Genomic DNA, 14,038 nt, shown 5'->3' with positions numbered 1-14,038 from the left:
TTCTTCCTAGCATGGAGGGTCTTTACAATTTGGCATGTTTTTGCAGTGGCTGGTACTAGTTGTTCCTTTCCATGTTTAGTGCTTCCTTCAGGAGCTCTTGTAAGGCAGGCCTGGTGGTGACAAAATCTCTCAGCATTTGCTTGTCTGTAAAGTATTTTATTTCTCCTTCACTTATGAAGCTTAGTTTGGCTGGATATGAAATTCCGGGTTGAATATTCTTTTTTTTAAGAATGTTGAATATTGGCCCCCACTCTCTTCTGCCTTGTAGAGTTTTTGCCAAGAGATCCGCTGTTAGTCTGATGGGCTTCCGTTTGTGGGTAACCCGACGTTTCTTTCTGGCTGCCCTTAAGATTTTTTCCTTCATTTCAACTTTGGTGAATCTGACAATTATGTGTCTTGGAGTTGCTCTTCTCGAGGAGTATCTTTGTGGTGTTCTCTGTATTTCCTGAGTTTGAATGTTGGCCTGCCTTGCTACGTTGGGGAAGTTCTCCTGGATAATATCCTGAAGTGTGTTTTCCAACTTGGTTCCATTCTCCCCATTACTTTCAGGTACACCAATCAGACGTAGATTTGGTCTTTTCACGTAGTCCCATATTTCTTGGAGGTTTTGCTCATTTCGTTTTACTCTTTTTTCTGTAAACTTCTCTTCTCGCTTCATTTCATTCATTTGATCTTCATTCACTGATACCCTTTCTTCCAGTTGATCGAATCAGCTACTTAAGCTTGCGCATTTTTCACATAGTTCTTGTGCCATGGTTTTCTGCTCTATCAGGTCATTTAAGGTCTTCTCTGTGCTGTCTATTCTAGTTAGCCATTCGTCCAATCTTTTTTCAAGGTTTTTAGCTTCTTCGCGATGGATTCGAACATGCTCCTTTAGCTCGGAGAAGTTTGTTATTACTGATCTTCTGAAGCCTTCTTCTCTCAACTCGTCAATGTCATTCTCCGTCCAGCTTTGTTCCTTTGCTGGCGAGGAGCTGCTTTCCTTTGGAGGAGAAGAGGCGCTCTTATTTTTAGAATTTTCAGCTTTTCTGCTCTGGTTTCTCCCCATCTTTGTGGTTTTATCTACCTTTGGTCTTTGATGATGGTGACGTACAGATGCGGTTTTCGTGTGGATGTCCTGTTTGTTAGTTTTCCTTCTAACAGTCAGGACCCTCAGCTGCAGGTCTGTTGGAGTGTGCTGGAGGTCCACTCCAGACCTGTTTGCCTGGGTATCACCAGCAGAGGCTGCAGAACCGCAAATATTGCAGAATAGCAAATGTTGCTGCCTGATTGTTCCTCTGGAAGCTTCGTCTCAGAGGGCCACACGGCTGTATGAGGTGTCAGTTAGCCCCTCCTGGGAAGCGCCTCCCAGTTAGGCTACTCGGGAGTAAGGGACCCACTTGATGCAGTCTGTCCATTCTCAAACTCCGTGCTGGGAGAACCACTACTCTCTTCAAAGCTGTCAGACAGGGACGTTTAATTCTGCAGACGTTTCTGATGCCTTTTGTTCAGCTATGCCCTGCCCCCAGAGGTGGTGTCTACAGAGGCAGGCAGGCCTCCGTGAACTGTGGTGGGCTCCACTCAGTTTGAGCTTCCTGGCCACTTTGTTTACCTACTCAAGCCTCAGCAGTGGTGGGCGCCTCTCCCCCAGCCTCGCTGCCACCTTGCAGTTTGATCTCAGACTGCTGTGCTAGCAGTGAGCCAGGCTCCGTGGGCGTGGAACCCTCCGAGCCATGTGCAGGATATAATCTCCTGGTGTGCCATTTGCTATGACCATTGGAAAAGCGCAGTATTAGGGTGGGAGTGACCTGATTTTCCAGGTGTCATCTGTCATGGCTTCCCTTGGCTAGGAAGGGGAATTCCCCGAACCCTTGTGCTTCCCAGGTGAGATGATGCCTCGCCCTGCTTTGGCTCGTGGTCCGTGGGCTGCACCCACTGCCCTGCACTCACTGTCCGACAAGCCCCAGTGAGATGAACCTGGTACCTCAGCTGGAAATGCAGAAATCACCCGTCTTCTGCATCGCTCACGCTAGGAGCTGTAGACTGGAGCTATTCCTATTTGTCCTTCTTGGAACCTCCGCCTCAGAACTCAATAGATTTAGCAGCTAATTAGACACAGCAGAAGATAGGATTGTAGAACTACATGACATTAGAAAATATCCAAAATGGATTAAACATACCACCCAGAGTTTCAAGAAGCTCTGTGAAGCCCAGTAGGATGAATACACAGAAAATACCCAGATACATCATGGAAGAACTGAAAACCAAACAGAATCTTAAAAGCAGCCACAAGTGGAAAAGATTAATTGTATTCAAAGCAACAACACTAAGATGAAGATGGATAGTGGGCTTCTCAGTAATAGTGACTCAACCCGGAAGACAATAGAATGGCACCTTTAAAATGCTAAAAGAATAACTACCAACCTAGAATTCTATTCCCAGCAAAAACATCCTCAAAATGGAGGAGGTGTGAATCCTAAATGAAATTTTCTAAGTGAGAGAAGCCAGATTCAAGAGGCTATATGTTATAATGCATTTATATGACATTCTGGAAAAGACAGAGCTATAGCAATGGAAAACAAATCAGTGATTACTAGGTATTGGAGGATAGGAGAGCGGTTTGCTATGTGGAATGCATGAGAAATTTAGGGGACGATGTAACTCTTCTGTTTTATATAGTAGTGGTCTACCACAACATTCTTCTGTCAAACCTGTAAAATGACACCAGAAGGAGTAAACTGTACTATATGCAAATTTACAAGGATGTGCAGGAGAACTCTAGTGTGGAATTTATACTATGAAAATGTAACAAACTTTCACAAATGCGTAACATAAACTTCAGTGAGCAGAGTAGGGGGAAAAGAAGTGACCTAACTTTGGAAAATGGCATTTTGACTGGATGCTGTAAGGCTAAAGACAAAAAGAAAGGTACATAAACAATGCCTCTACTTGGTACATTTGTTTCTTGGATGGGTGCATGTCAGCAATTCTGAAACTACAGGTATACTAGAGTTGAACAAATAAGCAAATAGATACTGAGAGGTAGGTAGATTTTTTCACTGTTGAAAGAAGTTACAAATAAGCCAAGGGGAAGGCTAGAATGAGCTCTTTGCTGCTGCATTAGAGTTGGAGATATCTCATGCCAGTTAGAATGGTGATTATTAAAAACTCAAAAAACAACAGATGCTGGCAAGGATGCAGAGAAAAAGGAATGCTTTTACACTGTTTGTGGGAGTGTAAATTAGTTCAACCATCGTGGAAGATGGTGTGGTGATTCCTCAAAGATCTGGAGGCAGAAATACCATTTGACCCACCAATCCCATTGTTGGGTATATACCCAAAGAAATCTAAAACATTGTTTTATAAAAATACTAATACATGCACACGTATGTTCATTGCAGCACTATTCACAATAGCAAAGACATGGAATCAACCTAAAAGCCCATGAGTGATAGACAGGATAAATAAAATATGGTATATACACACCATGGAATATTATGCAGCCATAAAAAGGAACGAGATCATGTCCTTTGCAGAGACATGGATGGAGCTGGAAGCTGTTATCCTCAGCAAAGTAATGCAGCAACAGAAAACCAAACACTGCATACTTTCACTTGTAAGTGGGAGCTGAATGATGCAAACACATGGACACATGGTGGGGAACAACATACACTGGAGCCTATTAGGGCAGGAATGGGGAGGGAGAGCATCAGGAAGAATAGCTAATGGATGCTAGGCTTAATACCTAGGTGATGGGTTGATCTGTGCAGCAAACCATCATGGCACACCTTTACCTATGTAACAGACCTGCACATCCTGCACATGTACCCTGGCACTTAAAGTTGAAAAAAAAAAAAAGAATTGGGCTGGGCAGGGTGGCTCATGCCTATAATCCCAGCACTTTGGAAGGCCAAGGCAGGTGAATCACCTGAGGTCAGGAGTTCAAGACCAGCATGGCCAGCATGGTGAAACCCCATCTCTACTAAAAATACAAAAATTAGTCGAGTGTGGTGGTGCACTCCTGTAGTCCCAGCTACTTGGGAGGCTGAGGCAGGAGAATTGCTTGAACCTGGGAGGCAGAGGTTGCAGTGAGCTGAGATCACACCACTGCACTCCAGCCTGGGCGACAGAGCGAGACTCCAGCTCAAACAAAACAAAACAAAACAAACAAAACAGAATTGGAGATATCAGTATGAATTCATGGTTTAATTATATACAGATAGATAAATATAGACGTATGTGTATACATGGGTTAGCATATATACATATATTTTCTAGCTTTGTCTCCCGAGAGGGCCTAGAAGAACTGACACCCAGATCTTGGGATCTGAATATTATTATCTAGTAGAAGGAACCAGGACTCTTAGTAAAAGAAACCAGGAGACATGACCTATTTCAGGGCTGGGCATCTTGTAGTGCTGGAAAGTGAGGAAGTACTTAACGTAATGTCAAAAGGATACATAAGACAGCCCGAAAGAGCTCCCACGGTTAAAACTGGAGCAATTTGAACCACAAAATAATGATATTATTGGATCTCCTATTAATATTAATAAATGATTAAATAAATAGATAAATTGGGGAGAGGGGAGTTTATTTATTTATTTATTTAGTATTATTTTTTTGAGACAAGGTCTTGCTCTGTTACCTAGGCTGGAGTGCAATGGTGCAACCATGCTTCACTGCAGTCTTGACCTCCTGGGCTTAAGCAATCCTCCTACCTCAGCCTCCTGAGTAGCTGGGACCACAGGTGGCACCATCATGCCTGGCTAAATTTTAAATTTTGTGTATAGATGAGGTCTCCTTATGTGGCTCAGACTAGTCTCAAACTCATAGCCTCAAGCGATCCACCTGCCTCGGCCTCCCAAAGTGCTAGGATTACAGGTGTGAGCCACCACACTCGGCTGGGAAAAATATTTTACAAAAGAATTTCAGCTATTAAATGTAGGAGGAAAAGGAGAAATAGAAAAATCACCCTTAGAAAAATCACAGTAATAATTGCTGCAGGCCAGGCACAGTGGCTCACGCCTGTAATCCCAGCACTTTGGGAGGCCGAGGCAGGTGAATCACGACGTCAGGAGTTCAAGACCAGCCTGGCCAAGATGGTGAAACCCCATCTCTACTGAAAATACAAAAACTAGCCGGACATGGTGGTGGGTGCCTGTAATCCCAGCTACACAGGAGGCTGAGGCAGGGAATTGCTTCAACCCGGGAGGCGGAGGTTGCAGTGAGCCGAGATGGCGCCACTGCCCTCCAGCCTGGGGGACAGAGCGAGACAACGTCTCAAAAAAAAGAAAAAAAAATTGCTGCAGGCAGTATCCACTGATGAATGCCAAATTTGATGGCTGAAACTTTAAGGAGAAACAAGGTAGTTACATAGTCACACAATATTTTTTCTAAATTATTTAGTAATTTACTGTAGTGATTTTATATCTTGTTCAAAATTGTTTGCTATTCCTCCCTCCGAGAAGCAGAGCTTAATTCTATGCCCCAACACCCCACCCTATTGTGGAATAAGTGACTTGTTTCTAATGACTAGAATATGTAAGGGAAAAATACTAGGTTTACAGTGGAGATACCTGGAAGACACTACCTTAACTAAGTGATTAAAGTGAAAATCTCCAGAAATAATTCATGTTGGTATCAGTGATTCACGTGAATATCAAATATTCATGATGCAATGTGATGAAAAGGGAACTTTATTCTCTATGACATTCTTCCCCCACAGCTAGTATAATTATGAAAAAATATCAGACAAGCCCCATTTGAGGGCCATTCTACAAGATACCTCAATAATAGTCTTCAAAAGTGTCAAGGTCAGTAAAAACAAGGAAAGACTGAGAAACTGTGACAGAATGGAGGAATCTAAGGAGACATGATGACTAAATGCAATGTGGTAACCTGGACTGCATCCTGGCATTTATAAGACTATAAATTTTTCTGAATATGGCTTCAGCTGGATCCTAATTTTAATATATTGTATTTTTATTCAAATTATTTTCTAATTTTTTTATAATTTCTTCTTCAACATATGGGCTACTTAGAAGTATACTTCTTTTAAGAATATTTGGGTATTTTATTTTTTGCTAAATTGATTTCTAGCTTATTTCTATTGTATCAGATAATATAGTCCATATAATTGCAGTCACTTAATATATGTAGAGATTTGCTTTCTGGCCAAGCATATAATTGATTTTGGCAAATATTCTAACACTGATGAATTTGAAAAGAATGTGTTTTCTGCATTTCTTAGGTGCAGTGTTCTGTGAATATGAATTATATAGATCAACTTTGTCAATCTTGTTAAAATCTTCTATATTATTACTGATTTTTCTGTCTATGTTTTCCATATTTTTTTCTCTCCATGTTTCAGTCTAGCTATTTTTTTCTGTCCTTTCACTTTACTAATCCTCTCTTCAAGTTGTCTAATCTGCTGATAAACTCAATCTATTGAGTTCTTAATTTGATTTATTATATTTTTCAGTTCTAATATTTCCATATGGTTTGTCTTTTATAATTTTCAGTCCTGTGTGGAAATTCATTTTGTTTTATATTTCCTTGAGCATGTTAATCACATATATTTTAAAGTCTATGTCAATAAATCCAATATCTGGACTTCTTGTAGATCCATTTCTATTGTCTCTCTTTTTCTCTTAGTTTTTGGTCATTTGACCTTATCTCCTGTGAAGTAGAGTAAATTTTGATTCAATGACTGACTTTGTGCATGAAAAGTTGTAAAGGAAATTTGAGGCTTTGGGTGGTATTATCTTTCTTTAGAGAGATTTACTTTTGCTTCTGGAAGTTGGAGTTGGGCAGATTATTTTACTAGTCAGAGATTGAGCTGCCTGGAAGCTGTTTTCGTCTTTGTGAGGAGTAATTTATTTCCACTTTGTACTCTAAGAGTGTAGCTCTTTGGGGTTCCAACTAAAATTCTAGGATATTTGCCAGAGTCCCTCCTCCTTGGCGGGCCCTGAACACTAAGCCTATCCTCATAAGACTGCTGGTGGATCTGCCTGTTTCTCAGCCTCTAGTGAACTATCAGATGCTGATTATCAGGATCACTTCTTTATGGTTCTCTTCTCTGTATGATCTTGGAGATGTATTCTACATCATCAGTCTTTTTGCAGGATCATGAAATTGTAGAAATTTAGAGATGAAAGTGACCTAATTATAGACCAACCTTCTAGACCAACCTAAAACCCAGAAACTCATACTCACATCTCCCCATTCCTTCTCCAGTGCTCTTCCATTAACATGTATAAAGGTTAGCTGAAATGAATAAAGTTGTTAACATAAAATTGAGCTATATTGTAAAGGGTTAGATAGCAAAATGTCTTTAGTTGTAATGAGCAAAACACAGTAAGTGTTTTATAAGCTAGTAGGTAGGACAACAAGATATAGTAGTCTCTCCTTATTTTGTGGGGGATAAGTTCCAGGACCTGCAGCAGATGCCTGAAACCTCAGATAGTATCAAACCCTGTGCAATATGTACTGTTTTTCCCGACGTGTACATACCTGTAATGAAGTTTAATTTATAAATTATGTATGTAAGAAGTTAACAACAGCTAAAAATAGAACAATTATGGCAATATACTATAATAAAAATTATGGAAATGTGGTCTCACTTTCTGCCAAAATATCTTATTGTATTATATTAACCTATTTTTGGACAATGGTTGACTGCGGGTAACTGAAACCTCAGAAAGTGAACCCATGGATAAGGGGGGATTACTATAAAGTTAAAAAAAAAAAGACGTCTTCTTACTTCACTAAACTATATTTCACTACTTAACTGTATAGTAATTAATAAAAGTAAGGGGATATTATTCATTTTTTTCTGTATGAGCCTAAAATGGTATTGATAATATTTGAAAAAAATTGCATGTTTAAAATTTATAATGATTTACAAATTAACAGTCCGAATCAACAAAATAGTTTATATTGAATCCACGATGCCTGCATTTTAGAAGTTAGACATCGTTTTTGATACATGTCCTTAACACATAGATAGAATTACTGATAAGGAGTGGGGATGCACAGTAATAGCACAGGAGTAACAAGTCACAGACACCTTCCTTCAGAATTCAGGCAGTTCGCATGTGATGTGAGTAGGGTAGGAATTATGTTGACCTGGAAAGCATATATCTTCAGTTCAACCTACATCTGCCATTCAGCTCCAAGTAATTATTGGCATGTAGAAAAATAAGCTCTGTGCTATCCATCTTTTTCAATTATTGAAGAAAAACTAGAAATACTGATTTCAACATGAAATCTATTGAATTCTAAAAATCGGAAGTAAGTTGAAAGTTTTAAAACAAAATATGTTTCTGAGCCAAATCATCTCTACAGTGGGGATTAAAGATCTCTACCACAAATCTTTTAGGCTTCTAAATTATGCATTAATTCGATAACCTTTTATAAACCATTTCTCAATTAAATTATGCATTAATTCGATAACCTTTTATAAACCATTTCTCAATCTATGCCTTAAGAGAATTGAAAATTTAATGGGCATCACATGCCATGCAAATTAATAACTATACTATCACGTAGTATGTATTATGTATCATAATAGAATTATGAGCAAAGTATTAGGGTAGTTCAGAAAGGGCACATTAAATTTGTTAACTATCTAAAGAATAAATTTTTGAATTCTAAATTAGCAGTAAATAAAAGTCAGTGGAGTTTTGGGTGGTTTAAAATAAGAAAAGTATGAGGAAAAACTGGGTAATTAATGGCATAATATGTGGTAAATAACATTAAGCAGCATTTCAATACCCCATAAAATTAAAAATGGTATGGATAGAATCATACCCCTTTCTGATTATTATGATTTGTAGAATGTGTATCTTTATACCCCATGGAAAACTGATAAAATGGGTGTTAGCCACATTGCAGAAAAATAGCATTAGAATATATTTGTACTAGAGTAGGATTTTATTAACTTTATGCTTTCTATTATAAATTATTAAACTTTTTATTAGAACTTTAATTTTTTCTTCCATCTATCTTTAAGCAGCTTTTAAAAGTTATAAAAATTCTTATCAAATGTCAATGAGAAAAAATATTAAATTTAATAAAAAATGTTGTCTCTAACTTCAATAAAGTACCTAGAATACAGAATCTTAATAAAAGTGTTTATTTTTTATTAGATGCCTTAGGACTACAAGGATATAAGTGTTTTTACAAAAACAATAAAAGAGGAGTAATTTGATGGTTTATTTACTCTTTATAACCTTTAGAAAGTGTCATGCCTTTTTTAAAGTGTTTGCTTCAGGCAGTAGTTTTACAAGATGGGCTATGTATTGGTCAGGCCTCTTCAATTCTTGACCCTGAACAGATTTAGGTACATACACCAGGCACGTGTCCAAGCAGCCAAAATTGTAACTGGGTACTTGTACATTCCTTTTCAAACTCATAATCCACCTCCTACGAAATTGCTCAACTCAGTTTCTCATGTTGTCTAAGAAAGTACTAATCACTCTTCCAGATAGTTTCTTGGTCTGAAAAGTACTCAAGATAAATATTTCTAACATTCATGGGCTAGCCTAAAAGTTTATATTTACACAAATCTCTTTCTTAATAGTATTTGAACCATGGTTTTCACATTGGTCAGCTTAATCTATTACAAAGATTTCTGATATAGAAAATTATCTATTAATATTAGAAAATTCATAGCAATTCTTACATTCTTTTGTTTTTCATTCAACAAATATTTCTAGTTTTTATTTTGAGATGTTTTACCGAATAACCAGATTGTGCTTGCATATTTTACATAGGTAAAATGATTTTGAATGGTTTCCTAAATTTGAGGGGATATAAAGATTAACTTCTGAAGTTTTTGAAGGAAAGGAATATATATCATAACAATCCATACTGTTCTGCAGCATCCACAATCTCTTCAAGGTAGTGTAATGCAGCATTTAAGAGACTTTGGAGACAGATGATCTGAGTTTGAGTACTGGCTCTGCCATCTACCTCCTGTGTGACTTTAGCCAAGCTATTTACCCTCTTGCTATCTCAGGTTCCTTAGGTATAAAATGGCAATAGTAAGAGAACCTACCTCATTATAGTATGTCCAGGATTCAATTAATCAATAAATAAAAAGTACTTAGAACAATATCTAGATCATGGTAAGGCCTCAGAACCCACTCTAACCACTGAAAGATAAGTGGTTAAAAGAGAACCAGACCTACATGATGAAAACAGTATCTTGTACATTTTCAGTCCAACTGCTTTGAGAAGAGATGCATGTTTTATGTACACTCCTTCCCAAAACAAATGTATATATGTACATTTATTTCCTTTTTCAATATGTTTTAATAATAGAAAGGTATTACTGTAAGAGATTGTAATCTCTCCTCATTTATGTATCTTGTAGTATATACTGTTGGTATGGATTTCCTCCCTTCTTCCATGTTGGAAAAACCCTAAATGTGTCATAGGGTCCACCTCTCATGACTGTGAGTCGGATAAGTCCTCACTTTAATCACCTATAAAGATCTAATGTACTTCCCCTGCCAATGACTGGCTTAGGAGAGGTTATGTGAGCCAGTTATGGCCAATGAATTATTAGGGAATGTGTGTTGGGAAGCTTCTGGGAAAGCTTTTGTTAACCTTTTTTTAAGAGAATACACTTTTTCTACTGCAAGATGTTCTTTGACTTGTCATTAATGCCTAAAATGAAAGTAACCATTTTGCAACCATGAGGGGTGGAAAGCATGATGAAAATCACTGATAATGGCAAAATGGAAAGATGAGCAGAATCATAGTATTGATGATATTGTTGAGTGGGCCACTGAAATAATCAATTGTAGAAGCACTCTACCTTTAGACTCCTGTTCATGTGAGATGCTAACTCCCATAAGCCATTGTGAGCTGGATTTTGTTATTGTTACTTGCGGCTAAAAACGTTCTAAATGAGACAACTTTCATGAAAGTCTATCTTTGAGTAACATAGCATAAGTGTATATATGTGTATGTATGTATAATAAAGCAAAGGACATAAAAGTGAGTCATAGGCCGGGCGTGGTGGTTCATGCTTGTAATCCCAGCACTTTGGGAGGCCGAGGCGGGCAGATCACGAGGTCAGGAGATCGAGACCATCCTGGCTAACACGGTGAAACCCCGTCTCTACTAAAAATACAAAAAATTAGCCGGGCACTGTGGCGGGTGCCTGTAGTCCCAGCTACTCGGGAGGCTGAGGCAGGAGAATGGTGTAAACCCAGGAGGCAGAGCTTGCAGTGAACTGAGATCGCACCACTGCACTCCAGCCTGGGTGACAGAGCGAGACTCTGTCTCAAAAAAAAAAAAAAAATAGTGAGTCATAGAAAAATATTTCATTTAAAAAGCACATATTTTATCTGTTAATATCTACTCTTTGGTTTCTCTCCAACATGTTGTTATGAAAATTGTCAAACATACAGCAAAACTGAAAGAATTTTACAGTGAACACTCATATAACATTAATATTTTTCTATTTTTGCTTTATCACATATCTATCTATCCCTCTTTTGACTTTATTCTGATGATTTCAAAGTAAATTGCAGACATCAGTATACTTCCTCCTGATATTTAAAATGAATATCATGGGCCAAGTGCAGTGGCTCATTCCTGTAATCGCAGCACTTTGGGAGGCTGAGGCAGGCAGATCACCTGAGGCCAGGAGTTTGAGACCAGCCTGGCCAACATGGTAAAACCCCATTTCTACTAAAAATATAAAAATTAGCTGGGCATGGTGGCATGTACCTGTAATCTCAGCTACTTGAAAGGCTGAGGCAGGAGAATTGCTTGAACCTGGGATGCGGAGGTTGCAGTGAGCCAAAATCGCACCACTGCACTCCAGGCTGGATCTGGGTGACAGAGTGAGACTGTGTCTCAAAAAATAAAAAATAAAATAAGTATCATTACAAAGAGTTTATTATTTCTCTACAGCTTTTTTCCTAAATAAAATAAGTATCATTACAAAGAGTTTATTATTTCTCTACAGCTTTTTTCCTTACATTAAAGTTTATATACAATGAAATGTACATGTAGCTGTACATTCAGTGAGTTTTGACAGGTGAATACACCTGTATAATTGAAACCTTATCAAGATATAAAATATTTTCATCAACCCAGAAAGCTCCCTCATGCCTCTTCCCAGGCAAATTCTATCTTTAATGCCCACCCCAAGAGATAATTACTCTCTTGATTTGATGTGATTATAAGTTGCATTTTAAATTTTGGTTTCTGCATATTCATTGTTAAAATATGGAAATGTGACATTGTTTTTAGTGTGTTAATCTTGTATCCTGTGACCTTTTTAAATTCACTTACTATTTTTGGGAGTTTTTTTTGTAGGTTCCTTAGTATTTTCTATGCATACAATCATATCATCTGCAAATAGAGGTAGTTTTATTTTTTCCTTTCCAATCTGTTTATTTATTTGTGTATGCCTGATAGTGGCTAAAACTTTCAGTATTATATTTAATAAGAGTGATGAGAATAGACATCCCTACATTGTTTCTGATCTTAAAGGGAAAGCATTCAGTCTTTCACCATTAAATATGATGCTAAATGTACGGTTTTTGTAAATGTTCTTTACAAAAAGCAAGGATAATATTTTTATTCCTAACTTGGTAAGAGTTTTTATCAAGAATGGATGTTGAATTTTGTTAAGTGTTTTTTCTGTGTCGGTTGATGCGATCATATGATTAGCGTATTGATGTAATAAATTATACTGATTGATTTTCAACTGTTGAACCAGCTTTGCATACCTGCAATAAATTTCACTCATATAATTTTTAAATTATATTGTTGGATTCTGTTTGCTAACATGTTATTAAGGATTTTTGCATCAAAATTTGTGAGAAGTATTGGTCAGAGTATTCCCTTTGTGCTGTCTTTGGTATTGGTATTATGGTAAATAGGTCTGATAAAATCAGTTAGTATGTGTCTCCTTCTCTTCCATTTTTCTGGAAGAGACTGTAAAAGTGGTGTTAATTCTTTAAATATTTGGTAGTATTCTCCAGTGAAACCATCTGGGCCTGAAGATTTCTTTTTGGGAGGCTTTTTATTAAAAACTCAACTCCTTTTATAGTTATAGGGCTATTTAGATTGTCTGTATTATCTTGGTTGAGTTTTGATAGTTTGTGGCTTTCGAGACATTGGCCAATTTCTCTAAGTTGTCAAATTTCTGAGTATAAAGTTTTTTTGTAGCATTTGCTTATTATCTTTTTAATAGTTATGTTTTTGTATGTGGTCTCTTTTAGCTCTTTGACCATATTTAAAATAGTTTGATTAAAAGTTTTATGTAGTACATCTAATTTCTGGGCTTCCTAAAGTATAATTTCCATTAATTTTTTTCCCCCGTATAATGGGCTACACTTTGCTTTTACTTTGCATGCCTTGTAACTTTTTGTTAGAAACATTTTGGATATATGGCAGCTCTGGAAATCAGACTCTTCTCACTTTCTAGGGTTCCTGCTTCTTGTCTTTGTTTAGTGTGTCTTTGAACTAATTTGTCTTTGAACTAATTTGTAAGGTCTGTTGTCTTTGTTGTGTGTGGCTACTGACTTTGCTGTTATATTAGTGGTCAGCTAGTGATCGCAGAGATTTCTTTAAATACCAAAGGAAACAAAAAATCTCCTAGTTTTTGCAGAAGGGCTCTGTGTGTGTGTGTTGAGGCACACCTTCAATACTTAAACCAGGCAGTTTTCAACTCTGCCTGTTATTCAGCAGAAGCTTCAGATTTCTCTAGTGATACCTTATGTTTATGATGTGGGCGAATTCAGGAGTATTAAATTATTTCAAACAAAACCAGAGAGTATTTCTAAATGACTGCTTCCTGCTTGGCATTGGGCCTTCCCACTTGTCTTTGGGTCTTTTCTTTGTCCTGCTTCCCAGAGAAACTCTGTCTTTGCAGCTCTCCTTGCTGTATCTCCTTGTTCTTTTTACTTGATGCTTATTGGCATGGTGGTGGTGGTGGAAGATAGGGGAAGAAGGGCATTCTCTGATATTCTCATTAAACCTTAGTCTTAGGTGAACCTGAGTCTCAGGATGAGATCTTCATGAGTGTTTG

General features: G+C 37.6%; 1 protein-coding gene across 2 annotated transcripts in view; it reads left to right on the top strand.

The window, feature by feature from the left end:
- CCDC73 (coiled-coil domain containing 73) overlaps nucleotides 1–14,038 on the top strand; it is a 234,870-nt gene that overhangs the window by 97,464 nt on the left and 123,368 nt on the right. The window lies entirely within an intron of this gene.

Source organism: Gorilla gorilla, chromosome 9 (genome assembly GCF_029281585.2).
Source record: "Gorilla gorilla gorilla isolate KB3781 chromosome 9, NHGRI_mGorGor1-v2.1_pri, whole genome shotgun sequence".
Classification (NCBI taxonomy): domain Eukaryota; kingdom Metazoa; phylum Chordata; class Mammalia; order Primates; family Hominidae; genus Gorilla; species Gorilla gorilla.
Note: the sequence above shows the minus strand (reverse complement) of the source record. Positions and strands in the feature narration are given on the sequence as shown.